Genomic DNA, 12518 nt, shown 5'->3' on the forward strand with positions numbered 1-12518 from the left:
TTTTAAGTACCGTAAATAAAGTTTTTTTTTTTTTTTTCCTAAATATGAATTAACAAAAGCTAAATTTTGTAAATATTTAATTTGGAAGAATTAAAATTCAATTGTAATGATGGTATATTAATTAAATCAAAAGGCCCAAAAAAAAAAAAGAAATCAGAATTGTCAGTTTTTTCGAAGTATGTTTTTTTTTTATTTTTATTTTTTAAGTAAAGTAACATTTTTGGTTTTAAATAAATAAGAGCCGCTATTTAAAAAAAAAAAAAAAAAATTAAAGTATATTTGAATACATTTGAGTAATAATAAGCTGAATTTGTAAATAACTCATTTGGATGAATTAAAATTTGATTATATTTATTGTATATTAATTCAGAAAATATTTGTTTTTCAGTCCTTTTTTGTTTTTTAAGCCAATAAAAAATGTTAACAATTTTTTTAAATGAATAATGAAGATTCACTCTTTCTTGTGCTTTTTTAAATTAGAAAATAGTTTGTGAAAAAAAAATGTTAGTCATGGGTTTTTACCCTTTTTTCAATATTTAAATTTAAAGAAATATACTGTATTACTGTATGTATTAATCTGTATGAGGCTCAACCACTGTTGTTGTTGGCAGTCCTTTTAATTTTCGTCTTAGTCATATTCTAATCACATCAAAATGTGGTTTGTCTATTTTAAGTCAAAGTTTACTCAAAATGTTTTCTTCTGTAAAATTCATTTTAGTCCACAAATAAATAGTTTTCCAACATTATGAATGAACATTGACAAACGAGCACATATTGTAGCATCTACAAGGACAACGTCAACTTTGTGACAATGCACACTCAGTAGGAATACAGTACACATTATTTTCAATTACTTATACCCACCTGGACGCCACGAACTGTTTGAGAAAAAAAGTGTGAGTTTAAGAGGGCACTTGCAGTTAGCATTAGCATAATGCTAATGTGAACCTGAAAACTATGCTAACGGCACGAGTTACATTTAGTGTGTGATGATCACTCAGAACAGACCTTTAAAAGCTAAAGGAAAGTGCATATGTCAAACAGAGGTTGCGCTAGACATTTTCGTTGTCTGTCATTTTGACTGACAGGGTCATAAAAATCCGGTCATAATCTATTTTTACCCGTCACTTAAATTTTTAAAATGATGATGATGACATATTCAATAGTATTTAGTTTTCATTCATTTTTAATTAATATTGTAACGCTTGCTTGTCGGCGAAAAATTAGACACGGAAGTCGTGGTATTTTTCTCCCTCTTTTTACTCTGCTTACCGCCAACAACACCAACAAAACAACAACTCCGCCCCCAAAGAAAAAGAGGCAACTATATAGACCCCAATCACCAACGTCACACAATGATCTTAATTGTGGTTGTCAGCCCAAAATCTTCTAAATATATATTAAATGCATCTTACCAGATATGAAATGACTACTACATAGTCTGTGGTGATCGTTTGGTGCCCAGATTTCTTGTCGAATTACAGCAGTCCATCTCGCTCTCCTCTTCGAGTCTCTCAGAATACGGTAGAACTTCAAGTCTCTCCGTCTATCTTCTCTGTTACTGCAACCAACCGCCACACACGCCTTCACCATTTTGATGATTAATTTTAACAGGCAGAAAAACACGCCGTAATAGGAGGCATGTATGTAGCGGTAATGTGTAAACACGACGATCTGACACACAATATGGCGGCTCCAGTCAGGGGGGCGGAGTTATAACATCATGTGATTGGGGTCTATACACAGGCGGCAATCTAGTCCACCAATTGGATGACGCGCTGGCACACCGGGTGCACCAATAAGAACCTCGCGTTGATGTGTCAATCACGGTGCCGCCGCCAGACCCCGGTCACGCTACAATATTCTGACAGAATAGCCAACGACGTCATGCATTAAGAGAGACAATAGCTATTTAATATGCTCACTCGCCACCCTGTGGTCTGGGGTGTGAATTGCAACCTGTCAAAATGACGGACGAACTTCAGTTTTTTCCGTCACTGTTTTAAAAAAACCAGTCAACGACGGAAAATATTCGGTTAACGCGACCCCTGATGTCAAGATAAGAAAACAACTCTTACCGAGTGTGTTTCAAAACAAGCAAGCCTGGAGAGGACACTGGGGAGCCGCAGCATGTCACATGACTGACACAATCAGACACTATTACGATGCGGACTAACTACAAATAAGAATGTTACACATTTTGAACATGTGACAGAACCTGTGATGCATTTTCATCTTGTTTTGCTATGTTTTAGTCTCCCAAGATACATTTTTAGCTCGTTATTGTTGACGTAGTATTTTTGTTATCGTAATCGTCGACAAAAACAACATCGGGCTCACCAAACAATTTTGACATATTTTAGGTCAGGAATGTTACGTCAATGTCAATTTGAACATTATGCCTGCCATTGACATTGACAGTTTTATGGCTGCCCTATAAACAGTTAAAATGCCAATTTGGCAAATTTTACAACGCCGAAACACATAATTTAAGTGGGGCTTTCAAATGCGTAAAATTTTTAATCGAGTTAATCACAGCTTCAGCTGCAATTGATTGTAATTAATTGGAATTCAAACCATCTCTAAACTATGCCATATTTTTCTGTAAATTATTGTTGGAATGGAAAGATAAGACACAAGACGGCTATATACAGTGGGGCAAATAAGTATTTAGCCATCCACCAATAGTGCAAGTTCTCCTACTTGAAAAGATTAGAGGCCTGTAATTGTCAACATGGGTAAACCTCAACCATGAGAGACAGAATGTGAAAAAAAAAAAAAGCAGAAAATCACATTGTTTGATTTTTAAAGAATTTATTTGCAAATCATGGTGGAAAAAAGTATTTGGTCACCTACAAACAAGCAAGATTTTGGGCTGTCAAAGAGGTCTAACTTCTTCTAACGAGGCTCCACTCGTTATCTGTATTAATGGCACCTGTTTTAAATCATTATCGGTATAAAAGACACCTGTCCACAACTTCAGTCAGTCACACTCCAAACTCCACTATGGCCAAGACCAAAGAGCTGTCCAAGGACACCAGAGACAAAATCTTAGACCTGCGCCAGGCTGAGAAGACTGAATCTGCAATACTGTAGGTAAAACGCTTGGTGTAAAGAAATCAACTCTGGCAGCAATTATTAGAAAATGGAAGACATACAAGACCACTGATAATCTCCCTCGATCTGGGGCTCCATGCAAGATCTCACCCCGTGGCGTCAAAATGATAACAAGAACGGTGAGCAAAAATCCCAGAACCACACGGGAGGACCTAGTGAATGACCTACAGAGAGCTGGGACCACAGTAACAAAGGCTACTATCAGTAACACAATGCGCTGCCAGGGACTCAAATCCTGCACTGCCAAGCGTGTCCCCCTGCTGAAGCCAGTACACGTCCAGGCCCATCTGCGGTTCGCTAGAGAGCATTTGGATGATCCAGAAGAGGACTGGGAGAATGTGTTATGGTCAGATGAAACCAAAATAGAACTTTTTGGTAGAAACACAGGTTCTCGTGTTTGGAGGAGAAAGAATACTGAATTGCATCCGAAGAACACCATACCCACTGTGAAGCATGGGGGTGGAAACATAATGCTTTGGGCTGTTTTTCTGCCAAGTGACCAGGACGTTTGATCTGTGTAAAGGAAAGAATAAATGGGGCCATGTATCGAGAAATTTTGAGTGAAAATCTCTTGCCATCAGCACAGGCATTGAAAATGAGATGTAGCTGGGTCTTTCAGCAAGACAATGATCCCAAACACACAGCCAGGGCAACAAAGGAGTGGCTTCGTAAGAAGCACTTTAAGGTCCTGGAATGGCCTAGCCAGTCTCCAGATCTCAACCGCATAGAAAATCTGTGGAGGGAGTTGAAAGTCCGTGTTGCCCAACGACAGCCCCAAAACATCACTGCTCTAGAGGAGATCTGCATGGAGCAATGGGCCAAAATACCAGCAACAGTGTGTGAAAAGCTTGTGAAGAGTTGCAGAAAACGTTTGGCCTCCATTATTGCCAACAAAGGGTACATAACAAAGTATTGAGATAAGTATTTGGTCAATACCAAAAGTTCATTTTCCACCATGATTTGCAAATAAATTCTTTAAATTCTTTGATGACAAATGACAATAAATTCAAATTCAAATAAATTTCCCACAAAAAATGCAACTTAAAAAAAAAAAAAAAAAAAAAAGTGATTTTCTGTTTTTTTTTTTTTTTTCCACATTCTGTCTCTCATGGTTGAGGTTTACCCATGTTGAAAATTACAGGCCTCTCTAATATCTTCAAGTGGGAGAACTTACACAATTAGTGGTTGACTAAATACTTATTTGCCCCACTGTACATCCAACATACTGCACATAAGTACTGTATTTGTTTTATTATAACAATAAATCTACAAGATGGCATTAACATTATTAACATTCTCTCTGCTAAAGGGATCCAAAGATAGAAAGACTAGTTCTTAAAAGATAAATGTTAGCACAAGTTATAGTAATTTTATGTTAAAACCCCTCTTAATGTTTTCGTTTTAATAAAATTTGTAAAATTTTCAATCAAAAAAATAAACTAGTAGCTCGCCATTGTTGACGTCACCAAGCGGGACGTCACATGGGCTCCCTGCCGTTCTTCCGCAGTTTCTTTAACTACGTAAGGTAGTGATTGAAATACACCACAAGGTGTCAATGGCAAGTTTTAAATTACATAGAAATCAAGCCAATGAGTGTGTTTTGTCCCTCGACTGGCGCGGTAGTTCCCTGTTTACTGTACTTCACGGTCATTTGAGTGCCGACTTCACAACGTACGAGAGCTCTGATAGTTTGTATATTGTGACTAAATATTGCCAATCAATGTATTTGTTGAGCTAAACGAAATGTTTGAATAGATATGTGTATTTTGAATTGCTATCTGGATTGAGAATGCCGGTTGTCTTTGCATTAATTGTTTAGCTGTGTGAGAATAGGACCTCATTAATATAGATTGAAGCGCTTTTCTTTTTGTGAACATTATTTTATTTTTGAGGGATAGGAATATTATTTTTGTTGTGCTTTTAATAAATGATACTTATGTTTGTTTGTGAAGGAGTTGCCGAAGCTTATGCCAATAAACGGCGCGGTCTAATGAACGCCTGTGTCCACTCACCTTTCTCTGACTCTTAGCTCTCAATGTGCAAAAAACTGGCGTCATTGTAATCTGTTTGCGGTAATGCATGAGCGGGTCATTCCGCGCATGCGTTAAATGCGTGAAATATTTTAACGCGATTAAATCCAGCACCTCCGCGACCCTCGTGAGGAATGAGCGGCATGGAAAATGAATGAATGAATAATTCAAAAAAATTTATTACCGCCCGCTAACGCGATAGATTTGACAGCACTAAATGTAACATTGGCAAAATTTGTGACCGAGACCTGAGCCACAACTGCCAGGAAGATTAATTCATAGCATTCATCATGTCATATTTTATGATCGTTTTTTTTTTTTTTTTTTCGTGTGTTCGGACAAGTGTTGTTATTTTACATCACATTACACCCTTAAAATCTGGCAAGAATATTGTTTGAAATTCTAACAAAAACATGTTTATTTCTTCATCGATCCCGGCCACCTGGTATGTCGTATGTCTTTTGAACGACAATCAAACGGACGACCCTCTTGTTTCCGCCATTGCTGCGCAGGAAAAAGGTGACCTCAGCACAATTTGGCAATTGCGGACATATCAAAAGGTATTCGGACTTCGCTGGACGGAGATGAAAACGGAGACTTTACCCAAGGGTGGCTTGTTTACGAGCATTAGTCCGAGTCAACGCCAAGGCAACTCCGTGGGAGCAATGAAACCAGTGCTGGAGAGAAAATAAAGGCTTTGGAAGGTCAACAAAACGGAAGTCTTTCTGCTACTTTTTATTCAAACACAAGGACGTTCGGTACACGAGTGAATGTTTACTGAGCATTCCGCTATTGTCACGTGCCTCGAAGGTGTGTCGGTGCGAAAGGGCACCCTCGAAGGACTTTTCTTGAGCAGGCTCTGCGAAGCAGATGGCGAGCGAGACGTGGCTGGAAGGGGTTTGGCTTCATGGGACTTCCTTTGGGATTTCACGGATTCAAACTTGGATGGAGCCCTGCGTCTATGGCGATGACGAATAGTCCCGGCAAATATTTTCAGTCATAGTTTTACAGCAAGTGGGACACTTACATCGAAACGGTGATATATAGTGATACTTTATATCCCAAAAGGTTATCGATTAATTAATTGGAGCCACCTGGAAGGCAAGAACTATATGTAAAAGTTGTCAGAGTTTAGAGGACGCTTGCTGTTAGCATTTGCCTGATGCTAACGTGAACACGACTGCTATGCTGCTAACGCTACGAGTTACATTTATCGTGTGATGATTACTCAGCACAGACCTTTAAAGGCTAAAGCAACCTTGCATCTTCTCTCTGGCCAAGGAAACGAATCTTAACGTGTGTGCAAGCCGGCATGGAGACTGGAGATGACACAGTGTTGAGTTGGGAAAGGGGGAGGCGCAGCACGTCACGAGTGACACAACCATACACTTCTACGATGCAGGCTGACTACTGTAATTTTCAGACTACAAGTAGGCTTGCCACCCGTCCCTTGAAATACGGAATGGTTCCGTAATTGGGAATTAAAAGTTGCGTTCCGTACTGAACCAATACGGAACGCAGTTTAATCCGTATTTCACAATTGTCCCATGGGGCGGTGCGCCCAGCCCATGCACATCTGGCACACACAAACACACACCTGCGCTCATGAGTGAACACTGAACCAACAATAATGAACAAAAAGGGAAGGAGATATTAAAGACAGCAAGATAGTTATCTGCCTGCCCTCTGCTGTCTGCCCTGCACTGCGCTCCACTTCCGGGTTCGTTGCCTAGTTATCTCGCTTGCTCTGCTCAGTGCACCGCCCCGCGCGTTTTCAAAACAAAGGTGTCTTCAACACCGGACGCTCAGGACACCCCACCTCATCCTCAAAAGAGGAAACGTCTCCAAAAAATAGACTGGAGTGGGAAGAGGGTATATGCTCTTGTATATGGATAACATAGAGGCTATATTTATATTTACCTTCATACATCTTGCATTGATAGGAGCATAGCTAGGCTATTTCAGTTGCTACTATGGTTGATTATTTTCCGGAATGTTGATTTTTTAAAATTTTTTTATAAACATGCATATATTATTAATCAATATGGAATGAATTTAGGTGCACATAAAGAACATCTTATTGTGTTTTGCTAACTAATGCTCCTCATTTGGAATCATTCCTAATAGATTAACAGCAAATAAACACTGAATAAATAGTCCTACTGCTAATATGTATTATCTATTGATTGATTAATAGTGATACAAAAATTAAAGCAATAATTTGACATCATCCTACTCCTACCCTCTAAGTTACTGCAGCTGAGGTGACACAGGTATAGCACACAGTAAAACGTTGCCAGAGCTACAATATGGTAAATGGTGTTATACTTGTATAGCGCTTTTCCACGTGCTGACTGTGGACACATGCTCAATCAGAAGATTTTTATGTGATTCCAAAATGGTGAAGAAAATGACTGGGGAGAACAAAGCAAGAGGCACTGTTGAAACAAGTCCTGGGTCCAAAGGCAGTGGGTGACGTGCTCAAGATCTTAACATCACCCATCCCATTCTCCATACAGACCGATGCCTCGAATAAATTGAGCAGGAAGATGTTTCCCCTTGCTGTCCAGTACTTCAGTCCAGCGTCTGGGGTCACCAACAAAATGCTGGACTTCATAGAGAATGCAGACGAGTCAGCTGCTGGAATTGTAGCTCTCCTGGAACATTCCCTTAAGAAATTTGGCTTGTCAATGGGTCACGTGACTGGATTCAGTGCCAACAACAACTCATTTAACATGGCTGAATCCACCTGCTCCCTGTTAAGGCCAACATAAGGTAAATTTTTTTGTTTGAGCTAATATTTTTTTATGCATTTGTAATTTAATTTAGAGATATATTTAGCTGTTATTTGTGGGAATATGTGCTTGAACAATTTGTTTAATAGCATTGTAAAAAAAAAGTTAGCATTTTATAGCATTTAAGCTTGCAAAAGTTAGCCAATTGTTCTCTTGTTGGACTTAGCTACAGCCCTAATGTTGTTGTTGCTTTAGCAGACTGCAAGGCAATGCTGTCGGCGCTGGACAAGAGTAGAAGTGCGGCCACTGAATTACCGTAATTTTCGCACCGTAAGGCGCACCTGTGTATAAGACACCACCCACCAAATTTGACACGAGAACGGCATTTGTTCATAGATAAGCCACACTGGATTATAAGCCGCAGCTGTCCTTACAGTATTATGGGATATTTACACCAAAAGGTAGTAACTGGTAACATTTTATTTTTGACAGCGGCATCATAAGGCTGTCATAAGACCAAATGAGCCACCATGAAGCTTTGAACCAATTGGCTGCAAAGCTTCATTTCTTCAAGACACTTCATTTGGCCAACACTGTTCTTTTGAGGGAGACAATCAACCTGTGCGTCCACCTGCTGTCAACACTGTTGTTGTCCAACATGCCTCCTAGCATGCATTGCAGTGCTACAGATATAAATAACAGTCATAATTCATGTTCTAAGCTAATTATTTCTTCAGTTACTGTTCTAGTTGTTTCATGCTAGTTATAGAATTTGGTAACACTTAATTTGACAGTGGTGCCATAAGACTGTCATAAGACCATCATAATTATGTTATGACACTGCCATGAGCATTAATGAATGCTTATTACAGACATTTTATTTAAACAGGCAAATTATCTCACTTTTGAATGGATGTAAATGATCCGAGCTGTACATAAATGGAGTTAGTGAAATAAATTATTAATTCATTCATAAATGCCATGTCATAATGTCATGTCATAATTATGATGGTTTTATGGCAGTCTTGTGTCGCCGCTGTCAAATTAAATTTTAACAACGCAACAAATAAGCCACACTGGACTATAAGCCGCAGGATTCAAAATGAGGGAAAAAAGTAGGGGCTTATAGTCCAAAAATTACGGGAATTATGTCCACCAAAAACACACGTGTACTAGAGGTGTGGAAAATAATCGATATGGATTGTGGTCGAGATAAAAAGGTGCGCGATGCGAGTCTATCGATTCATTCACTGTACATCGGTGTAAAGACTGCATTCAATCAAGAGGCATTTGTTTGCTGTGTGTTTTATCGGTAATCTTCAACGTTGCATCGATATTTTCCACGTTGTACTGCTTTCTGTCCTTTTTCCCGAGGTGTCTTGAATGCACCATCGGCTAGTGCTACAAGTTAACATGGCGGAGGGTAGCAGCCAGTGTTGTTAATAACGGCGTTACAATATAACGGCGTTACTAACGGCGTTATTTTTTTCAATAGTGGGTAATCTAATTAATTACTTTTCTCATCTTGGCAACGCCGTTACCGTTACTGAGGACGGAAAGGCATGCGTTACTATACGTTACTATATTGGTCGAAAAGTCTGACGGAGACGGACTCACCGAGACGACAGAGCAGAGCAGGAGTGGGGAGGAGGCAAGAAAGTTGTGACGGCGAGCAAATGCGATGCTAGGTAGCTCCAATAATACATGTTGTAGCCGATAGCCTACAAACTACGCCCGCATGTTATGGTAGATATGGTAGACATGGTAGATATCACATGTACTGTATATAGATATAACTAGATGCAAAATAACAGACATGGCACTAAATGCGTTAGTAGACAGCCGCCATCTTAAAGCAGTAGACTTTTTAGGACGGCTCTGTTGTAGAGAACCTTCCTAGCGAACCTATAAGTAACTTTTTATCTAAAATACTTCTAAATCGGCAAAATCTTGACTTGAATCTATCTTTAAATGATGAAACAGTTTTAAAACTTTCATATGTCAAAAGTAGAGAGAAGGGAACTAATGCAATAATGGGAGCAATTTTAACAACTTTTAACAGTTGATTCAGGGTAAAGGGTAAATTAGGGTAAAGAATTGGGCTCGGGCCAATTGTACCAAAAACTTTCACAAAAAACTTCACATAGTGTGGCCAATGTTTTTTTTTTTTTTTTTTTTTTTTTTGAGGAAAAAAAAAAAAAAGTAATTATCACCAATTACTTTGCCAAGTAACTAATTACTCTTACATTCAGGTAATTGAGTTACTAACGCAATTACTTTTGGGAGAAGTAATTTGTAACTATAATTAATTACTTTTTTTCAATAAGATTAACAACACTGGTAGCAGCAATGGCGCTGAAGCGGATCAGATTTTCAATGCACCCTCAAAGTTAAAATCCCTCGTTTGGCAGTACTATGGATTTTACAAGAAACATGGCAGACTTGACAAGACTCACGTTATTTGTAAAGAATGCCGCGCTTCTAAACCTTACAACGGCAGCACAACATGGGAACTCACTTGAAGAGAGCATGGTATCGACGTCGCGAAAATGACGACAATGCAGGGGGCTAACAACAAGACTGTTGAGAAGGAAGAGAAGATAACTGATTATTATGGCAAGAACAGTAAAGCTACTACTTTTGTGAAAGGTTATTATTTATTGTTTTTTTAAGTATGGACATTGCACTTAAGACACTGTGAGAGTGGTCAATTTACAGCAGATGTCACTGCCAAGTTGTTTGTGGTCTTCTTTGCACAATCAGTTGTGTGTATTTCATATTAGGTTTTGTCTGGCAGACAGGTATGTAGACATTGTAAAGTGTTACTTTAATTCACTCATCGAGAGTGATTAATGTTACTGTAACGTTTACACGTACAGAATCTTTAAGCTATCTTTGTTTTGTTTTACTCTTATATTAATAGACCAAAGCCTTTTGTAACATACCGTAATTTCCCGAATATAAGGCGCACTTTTTTTCCCCCAAAATCAACTTGTAAAGTCATGGTGCGCATTATAAACGGGTACATGGATGGAGACAGAAATATATATTTATTACATATATATATATAAACCGATTTTTTTTCATTGACACGGCCACGTTGTGTTGAAGAAACGTATGTGGCAACCCGTTGCCGACCATTACGGTACGTGACGTCACCGTTTTGTTTCGGTAATACTTCACTCTAATCGGCCGAATGATTTCGTCTGTGATAAATTCTGCTTTTTTCACTCTTCATAAAGCACAGAATTTAGTTTCTTGAACTCATTTGAGTCGACGTTTATTGCAGCTCCGCAATTCGGACCATAACAAATGTAAGGACACACACTTCCTGTGTCCGTCAACTATATCGGTCCCTCGGGAAACTCAAACCCAAATAACAATAGTTCCTTTTGTTACTGACGTGTTGACAGCTATGAGCTCTCACGGATTTCTGATTTACGTTCTCACTTTCATTTTACCGTATCAATCCATGGAAGAAACATTTATTCATCATGAGGAAACGAGCAAGTTATACAGAAGCCTTTAAAAGAGTCACATCTGTTTTGTTTTCTCTTAGAATCTGGTAAGTTGGAGAAGTTGTCAAATCATATTATTACCGTAAATATTGTCAGTTTACGGTCATGTTTTGAACTACCAATGTGCTATGCTTGTGCTGTGTTTCACCAGTCAGTAAAATGACATCTCTGTATCTGTACACAAGCTCTGTTTTCTTCTAAAATTAGGGTGCGCGTTATAAATGGGTACAATAATTTTCCCTAGATTTTACAAGTAAATTTGGGGTGCGCATTATACACGGGTGCGCCTTATATTTGGGAAATTACGGTACTTAATTGCCATATTATTTTTTGTTTGTTTGCTTGCTTAGTAAATAAAATACGATATATCATTTTTGCTTCACACTGAATCGCGTTTGATTGAACTCATTTATCAAAAAGCATCACAAACAGGTGTATCGCACTTTATCGAAGTGCATCACATCGTATCGGGAACAGCTTGTATCATTTTAAATTGGGATGGAGGGTGAATCATATCGCATCGTATCGAAAACATGGATTAATCGCAAGTACCGTATCGGGCAGGGATTCAGTGTATCGCAAATTATATTGTATCGCTGGCAGGGCATCGAGATGCATATCTAATCGCCACAGTAATGGAGATCCACACCCCTAACGTGTACAGAACGATACAAACACTGTATATGGCAGAATTTTTTTCTTTTCTTAACACCCCTACACCAGACACTACGCCTTGCCACAGTAGTGTGTTGCGGCACAGTAGTTGAAAGACACTGGATTAAACTCTCCAAAATATCCTTAAGTGTAAATGTACTCCCCCTTTATTGTTGCGAGCAATTTTTCAGAAGGTGCTAACCAGATTCAAACTACAAGCTCGTGAAGCAAACATACTAACCAGGATAGAACCTACTTTCTGACACCAATCTAATAAATCAAGTGGAATCCAAACAATGACATAATAGGAACCCGCAGCCAGAAGTGACGTTACTCTCCGTCAGGATAAAAACTGATAACCCTCCACACGCACACGAATCCGCTGAGAGCCAAAGCAGACTAGGTGATGTTTACTGTTTAGCCCCGCGTGTTGATGAGATGGGACAAGCAAGCCGATAAGAGCG

The sequence above is a fragment of the Corythoichthys intestinalis genome, chromosome 8, assembly GCF_030265065.1.
Source record: "Corythoichthys intestinalis isolate RoL2023-P3 chromosome 8, ASM3026506v1, whole genome shotgun sequence".
In the NCBI taxonomy this organism is placed as follows: Eukaryota; Metazoa; Chordata; class Actinopteri; order Syngnathiformes; family Syngnathidae; genus Corythoichthys; species Corythoichthys intestinalis.